The sequence below is a fragment of the Cupressus sempervirens genome, chromosome 4, assembly GCF_028749045.1.
Source record: "Cupressus sempervirens isolate cs-2001-9-10 chromosome 4, ASM2874904v1, whole genome shotgun sequence".
NCBI lineage: Eukaryota > Viridiplantae > Streptophyta > Pinopsida > Cupressales > Cupressaceae > Cupressus > Cupressus sempervirens.
The window spans coordinates 743497257-743505405 of NC_143121.1; the positions used below are offsets into that span (position 1 = coordinate 743497257).

The 8149-nt window shown below is 32.7% G+C and overlaps 1 pseudogene across 1 annotated transcript; it reads right to left on the reverse strand.

The window, feature by feature from the left end:
• Positions 1-2725: 2725 nt before the first annotated feature.
• LOC149563501 (cysteine-rich receptor-like protein kinase 10) lies at positions 2726-5519 on the reverse strand (annotated as a pseudogene). Its single transcript, XR_016364071.1, has 7 exons — positions 4659-5519; positions 4305-4448; positions 4089-4207; positions 3787-3994; positions 3465-3699; positions 3223-3379; positions 2726-3134 (listed from the first exon to the last, which is right to left on the reverse strand). The product of XR_016364071.1 is annotated as a cysteine-rich receptor-like protein kinase 10 (transcript).
• Positions 5520-8149: the final 2630 nt, after the last annotated feature.

Below are 8149 nucleotides of genomic sequence, written 5' to 3' on the forward strand. Positions count from 1 at the left end.
ACACTTTCATCTCAGTCCCCAAAAAGTTATCTTGACATACACCGGTAAAAAGAGCACAATTGGCGAGAACCAAGAAAGCTTGCTTTTTAAGTGGCACTTGAATCTACAAAGACTTGCTTTTAAGCTAAATAATGTTGATATTAACCTTTAAAATTTTTGAAGTACCCCTGTAGGCTATAACAATTAAGCACATCTTTTTTAATGTTTCATTGTTAAGGAATTTGGGAACATCATTTTTTTAATGTAAATGGTTGGAAGCTTTTGTGTGGATTGTGTGTTTTTCACTAGTAACATAAATAGAATTGTCTACAGAATGCAATCCTATTTTCTTTTCCCCCAAGATTCTTGGCATATTTGGGCTTTTAGAAAAAAGGAATAATTTCAAGGGAAAGGGAGGTTGCTTCCCGAGTCTAAAAAAAGACTCATTTTTCTTACTGTCACTTTGCAGGTAATTGTGACCATGGAGGTAACAATAATAAGTTTTTCAAATTACTTGAGAATGGGATAGTAAATGTCTAACTCCTTGGAGATATCGTATGGGCAGACCTTGAAGTATAACAAAGAGGAAAAAAATACTTTCATGAAAGGTATGTTGGAATTTGTCTAAGAGATACAATGAAAACAACCCTGCAGAGCAACATAAGCAGACAGAGAAAAAGAGCATAACCATGTTCTACACCAATGAGGGAAAGCAAATTGGCTCTGGCAAAGTTAGATCGAATGATCTCTCTGGCAGATGTGAGTGGGATGGACTCACATCATTCAGTGACAACAGGCGTTTCTAAGTTGCCCTCTTTTTAATATATGCACTTGAAAGTGGATTGTTCTTGGGTCAGCATGTACATTTATTTGATCAGTTCTAAAATATATGTTTTGATGTTACCACAATAGTGTATAGCAATGTTCTTTTCTATACGTATATGTTTTAGACACTGAGGCAACTGAAGACTACTTGAACAAGTTGATATGTTGTTTATAAACTATTTTTAATGTATTACATTTTTTTGGAAGGATAAAAAAAAATAAAAATAAAAATATGATAATACAGTAATTATAATGTAGTCTTAATAAGTTTTATTTTACTTTTTTCAAGAATTTATTAGAATATAAAAATATAATAAGAATTTGATATGAAAGTTTATTTGCTTTTGTAAAGAATTTAATGAAGCATAAAAATATAATAATAAAGATACTTTAAAATTGTAAAACCTAATAATATAATTATATCTTAAAAATAATTTAATATTAATTAAGATTTTAAATAAAATAATGAACAAATATGAGCTACTTTTAACTTTTTTCATAAAGGATATGATGATTTATTACCAATTATATGCGTTTCATAATTGTCAATTCTTTACATAGGCACTGTTAAATAGGTTTTTATAACATAGAGACATTAAATTTGCAGTCTATGGTGAATTGAATTTGTGTACAGCCTGTATTTTGAAAACCTCTACGAGCTAGAGTGAGATCTTCCGGTCACAACCCATCTCACCTCTTAAATCTGAGAGCAGAGTCGAACCCAAGACCAATGGAGAACAAACCCACAGCCCAAACCTATTCTGCTACCATGTAAACTAGTCAAAAATTTATAAATTACAAGTGAAACGAGCAAGAGTATGATAACTTATGTCTGTAACTGCTGTAGCTGTTGCTACAGCAATGGTGTTTTGTCTATGTAATTTGTTTCCTAATTTTTTCAATCAGGAAAAAAGAATATGGTAAGAGAGGAGATGGTGGCCATGCGTATGGTTTGCTGAGGAGATTGTAGTCATGGAAGAATGCTGCACTTCAGTAATGTTCCTCTAGTGGGTTCGTCTTCGTGGCAGTGCCCACAGTTTGTTTCCTTTCTGTCAGCTACGTAACCGTTTGTCTTTCTACTAATTACTATGTTTTTCTTGGGGATTTTAAGGATTCAAGTGTTTGTAGTATCTGCGGATCAGCATTGAGATTTCAATTACCTCAATTTTATGGTCATAAGTACAATATGAAAAGTCAGTGGCATCGCCCATTTTCATTTGATTAAAAAACTCGGCTGTTATCCATTATCAGCATAAAAGGAGATTAGAAAATATGTAGAGATAAAAGACATTATGAGAAGAGTACGGCTACAACTCAAATGGGGCTTGTAAGATATCTGAAGTAATTTTTAGAAGATTGTTTGGAAGATTATCCAGGTTTTAAACGGCTACTATTTTCTTTTAATTTCATGATATTTCAAGGTATTATATATGTGCAATTGTGCCTCATGGCACAGTTTAAAATCAACGGGATCTCATGTTCTGTGCCTTTTCTTTTATGTCTTCTCGATGTTTACTTTTCATTGTTCATAATATAAATATTATCTTTCAGAATCAGCTTTTATGAAAACAAAAAAATTCGGATCACACATATCGATTTTGTCGAGTGCACAAAGGTGAGAGTATTGGGCTTTAATCATTTGCAAAGCTGGTACTCCTTTAGCATTTTTATTTAATCAAGCCCAACTTCCTCCTGTTGCTAGTGCAAAACACCCAATGGATAATTTCTCCACAAAAAGTTCGAAATAATAACATTTATACCACAGGACTAAAGCTCTGAAGGACACAGATAAATCTACTAGTCATTTAATCATTAGCAGGGCAAGGCTTCTCCCTGCATTTAATATTTATACAATTTAGACAGCTAATAAGTATCACTCAAAATAATTAACTAATATTATTATCCTAAAACTAAAAACTCATAATGGAAGAATTATTATTATTAATTTTGTAATAAGCGTAATTTGGTTATTTTCAATTGAAATGAGGGTAACGAGTCTTTCTCATTGCAGGACATTCCAGCGATCATAATCTAGGTTCTAATTCACTTATTGAGAATTCATTCCAAGAAGATGTTATAGGGATGAAACTAATACTCGGGCTCTGACTGGTCATGCTTACAAATGCAGGCCTAGTTGGATTTGGTAACGGTACTGAATTGCTGGATATCATTGTAAAAACATTAGATATCATTGGACGGCTCTCGGGATTAGCCTGCGTACACAGAAGTCCTATGTGAATGCATCTTATCACTTGCTCTTCTGTGCAATTTCCCACCAACATAATATCTACAATTTTGAGAGCATGCCCTCCTTTGAATAGTCTCCATGCCTGCATCACACGTCACCTTTCAAAAAGATTGAGGAATTCATTTTCTTAAACATTTTAATGCTTGATTGAGGAATTTAATATTTCTTACCCATTCTAATAGTCCGAGACTCTGATTTTCTTTTGAAATATCTATGTCTGTGTTTTTTCTTCCACTTATAATCTCTAGCAGCAAAACTCCAAAACTATAAATGTCAGCTTTTACAGATAGCTGCCCTCCCATTGCATATTCTGGAGCCATGTAGCCGCTGCATACATCAAAACATTTGTTTTGAAAATGCTTATGTTTATGTTTACATTGTGTTACTTTTAGAAATGTAAAGACATTCTTACTAGGTTCCTGCAACTCTTGATTGGATTTCGGTTTCACTGTCAGAAAACAGTCTGGTTAAGCCAAAGTCAGCTATCTTAGGATTCAATTTCTCATCAAGCAAAATGTTGCCCGCTTTGATGTCTCGGTGAATTATTCGAAGCTGCGAATCCTCGTGAAGGTAAAGAAGGCCGCGGGTGATACCAATAATTATATTAAACCTATTTTACCAATCGAGCATTCTGCGCTTTACGGGGTCTGTTTTCGTTTCCAATTTCAGAGGAAAATATCATGTCAGAGAGTAATTATAGCATTTTTTATTTTGGTAACAAAGAAATGACTCACCGAAGAGGAAGGTGTCAAGGCTTTTGTTGGGCATATACTCGTAGACAAGCATTCTTTCGGTTTCCTCGCTACAGCATCCGAGCAAATTCACAAGATTTCTATGTTGAATATTTGCCACCAGTTCCACTTCATTCATAAATTCTTTTCTTCCCTGTGCAGATCTTGCAGACAGCTTTTTCACTGCTATCTCCTTGCCCTCTGTCGTTCCCTTGGAAACGAAACAAGCCCACATCTGTTTAACGAAAATCTTAAACCAAATTTGCTATGTATCCAACAGAGTATAGATTAACATCAATTCATACCTTATATACTGGGCCAAAGCCTCCCTCACCAAGCTTGTTGTTATCACTAAAGTCGTCTGTTGCTTCTCTCAGAGTTTCTAAGCTGAAGGCAATTTGCTCTTTTGTAAATAGCCTCCTTTCTGGGTATCTTTCCTATGTCAGAGTTATCCTAAACTAGTTATTAATAATTACTGAGAGAAAATTTCAAGACAATAGCATGTATATCCATATTAGCACCTTCATTTTGCTTCTCAAGAGTTGCTGGATTCTTGAAAATTGCAGATTTAACTTTTCTGCTCATTGTAAGGAAACATGCAATGAAGATTAGCGTCAAGCCTATAGTAATCCCTAATATCATTGGTAATCTTCGTGATGACTTATCTGCAAGGCACAAAAGTTTTGAAAATTAATCTTAGAGTGTATGTCTACAGTTTGACACAAAAATTGGTGCCAAGCCCATGTATTCCACAAATCTCTTCAACTTATCTAAAAAGAAAACCAGTTAACCTTAATTTAGTTTTAAATAAACATTAAATACGCCATTTTCATTTACATTAGAATGTCTCATGAAGGAAAGCCATAGATACTAACTTGATTTTGTCTCAGCAATTGTCTGAGTACGACCGTGGGCTACCGGCGGAGGACTGAGAGTTGATGGCGATGAGCCAAAAAATTGGTATATCTCGTATCTTGCCGTGCAGCTCCCTGACATAGCCTGAAGTCCTTGTTTGGAAGAACAGCACCGTTCCATGCTTTGCCATGCTGTAGACAAACAAGACTTACAATCCTCCATTGATAAGACTTTCAAGCACAGAACTAAACCGTACACCTCATGCGAAGTTGAGTATTGAGCCGATCCCACAGCGTATCCATTATTTGCTGGGTCAAGAGCTTGAGCAGACAAATTGGTGAGAAGACTAGATGTGGTGGACACGAAAACCTTCACGTTGCCTTTGACATCTCGGTCGTTCCTCAGAACATAGAAAGAGTTGTCCAGTTTTGAAAAGAAATTGGAGCTATCATAGTGCAGGAAGCAATCATACATCCATACTTCCCCGCCTATCGCTTTGTCACAAAGGTCTCCAAGCATGTTGCTGGCTTCACTTAAACACTCTGAGCATTTCGCTGCTGATACATCGCCGATGCACTGCAGCAGGCCATAGACTCTATTGGAGATTGGCCATGGGAAGACGTGTTAAACCCTGAATTTTGAGGTGCATTAGGAGACAGTTCATTGATTACTAGGTTCAAATTTTTGGAGTATGTACCCCCCTCTGTGTAATTGGAAGCATTATTGCAAGCAGAATACCGGTATTCACATATGGCTGAAGGGAAAAAAATCATTAAAAAGACTAAAATAAGAAACATTTTGCTTCCACCTCCAATTGGGAAAAGAAGAGGTGAACCTTATATAATAGAAGAATTTCAACTTATAAGCTATGAAATAATAGATGTCTTTGGTAAATCTATTAATTTAGTTTCCACATTATAGAAGAACAAGATAGACATAATTGAACCTGAAAACATGGGAACAAAATAATTGAGAATTGGGCCTTGACAAAAGATTCCACATTTATGAGCAAGATAATTGACTTTGACTAATGATTGGCGGCCAGTTGTAAATCTTGCTAGAGGTCGCCTCGAAGGGCACTGGCTATACGAGGGCCAAAATGCACCCCACCATTGTCGGCTTTGCATGGCCATGCGATGATGGCATGGTAAATTCCTTAAATGTTTCTTGACCAAACTGTCCGTCAATTCCTCTTTGCCAGTGGTAACTGTCTCTCAGTTCCTCTTTGTCAGCCGCAAGCGGATTAAACTCCAATTGAAGCGTGTCTAATTTAATCCATTCCATGTTCCTTTCAATTCATATATTGTTATATATGATGATTAAAATTTTTTATTATTATTTTTTTGACAATTTGAATAATTATTGTATGATAAAAAATAGCTTTTATATTTGTCTCCCAAGCTATTATCTATCTCATCAATTTTTATTAAATTAAAAGATTTATTTATATTCATAATTAATACATTTATTTTGGAGTATTACACGATTCAAAAAAAAATTGAAATGTATGTGAAAATAGTTAAAATTAAAATATTTATTTTTGTTATGTAATAAAAAAAATATTACTATCATTCACATAAGCTCACATCATATTTTTTTATGTTAATATTTTCAATTCTTAATATTTTAAACATTTGTACTTAGGAAACATTTTATAAAGCATAATGTGTCTTGTGTAGGGAGAGACACTAGATGAAATAAGTTTAAAACATGATATATCTAAAAAATCAAATTCAAATCATCATGGTAGCATCAATAATATAGGTAAGTTCATAAAATCTCTCATTGTAAAAATTCTCAATTACATTAAACTATGTTCTACATTAGAACCAATTTTATAACATGATTTGATTTGACATCCAAATATACATTCAATTATATTGAAATTCTAAAAATATTGATAATTTTGGTTCATAATAGCCATTTTATGTAGAATACTTTTTAACAATCTTACCTTTACAATTCACTAAGGTTCTAAAATCTAATTTCAAAAGAGATGTAAAGTCTTCAACAATCAAGACATAAGTATAGTATACTGATTATTCTAAAAAGTGTTGACTGTGATCCTCCATGTTCATATCACCATCACCTACAAATACAGTGAGTTAGTTAAGTTAGTTAAATGCACATAAGTTTCAAATAAAAGAATCATGATTGTTTGAAGTTTATTTTATTTTTTTCTTACCATAGTCACTTTGCATTGTGTTGATTTCTTCCACTGATTGATTAAGATCAAAAGAAAATAGTTGACCATATTTTTGAGTGTTTTGTTGATCATCTAAATCTGCAAGACTAAAAATTAATTTAATATATGTTCTAAATGTATACAATTAATTTATATGTTAATTATTCAAAAGTATTGAATTCTTTATCATAATTGTATTACCTTTTCTAACATGCATTGCCTCAGTTGTTCATGTCTTTTTAGAATCATCAAAAATGGAATTAAAAGAAAAATAATAAAGTAAATTAATAGTAACTAACTTACCACTTGTAACTTCAATCCCATCTGTTGTTGTTTGGTTTAGATCAAGACAGAAAGGTAATAGACGTCCTCGAGCACTTTCTTGATCAATCAAACCTACAATGACAAATGTTTAACATAATAAATCAAAAGGAAAAAAGTATTTTATGTAAATTACTAAAATAATTTTGAATAATGACATATGTTTAAGATAAGAAGTAGAAATAAGAAGTATAAATCATATAGATACAAAAATAATTTTGAATAATTGAACTCACCTTGTTTCCTTATAGTCTCTTTTTCTTCTTGTATTGCTCTTCCTGAGCAATTAGTAACCTTCTTTTTCTTTTTTTTCCTACATCTTTTAGATGGGAATTGAAACTTTTCATGTTCCTCGAGATTTTCCTTTAAGTTTCTAGATACAACATTGTGTTTCTGACAAGTTGAATGACTTTTATGCATTTTGCTACGACTAAACCATGGTGTTATTCGTTTCAAAGAAATGTTGTCTGAACCAGGGAGTGATTTAAATTTGGAACATGAATCAATAGATGCATGGATATCTTTTAAAAATCTCTCAACACATTGACTAAGAATATGTTTTTCATCTTCGCCAGTAGGTAAATTTTTGAGCAATGAGTTTAAAGAGTCAATGGGTTTTTGAAACTTATCATTGGTACTATTAGATGATTCCCAACCACCTGCAATATGAATAACAAAGATTAAAAAAGAACCTTATATATATATATATATATATATATTTCATTATAAAATGATATTCTTAAAACTTACCAATTTTATGAACTTCCCCATCAATTTCTAGCACATCTTGATCTTCTGAATGTATACAATCATCTACAATTGAAATATGAATTAGTTAATTTGTTAAGAGCCATAAAATAATTGAATATTTAAATATAAATATCTTATCATAATTACCAATGACATTAATTCCATGACTCGAACTCTCTCTAACTTTGTTATTATCATCAACCAATGGAGTAGAAGCTTCTGCAATTTGGAAAAAAATAATAATTTAGTTAGCAT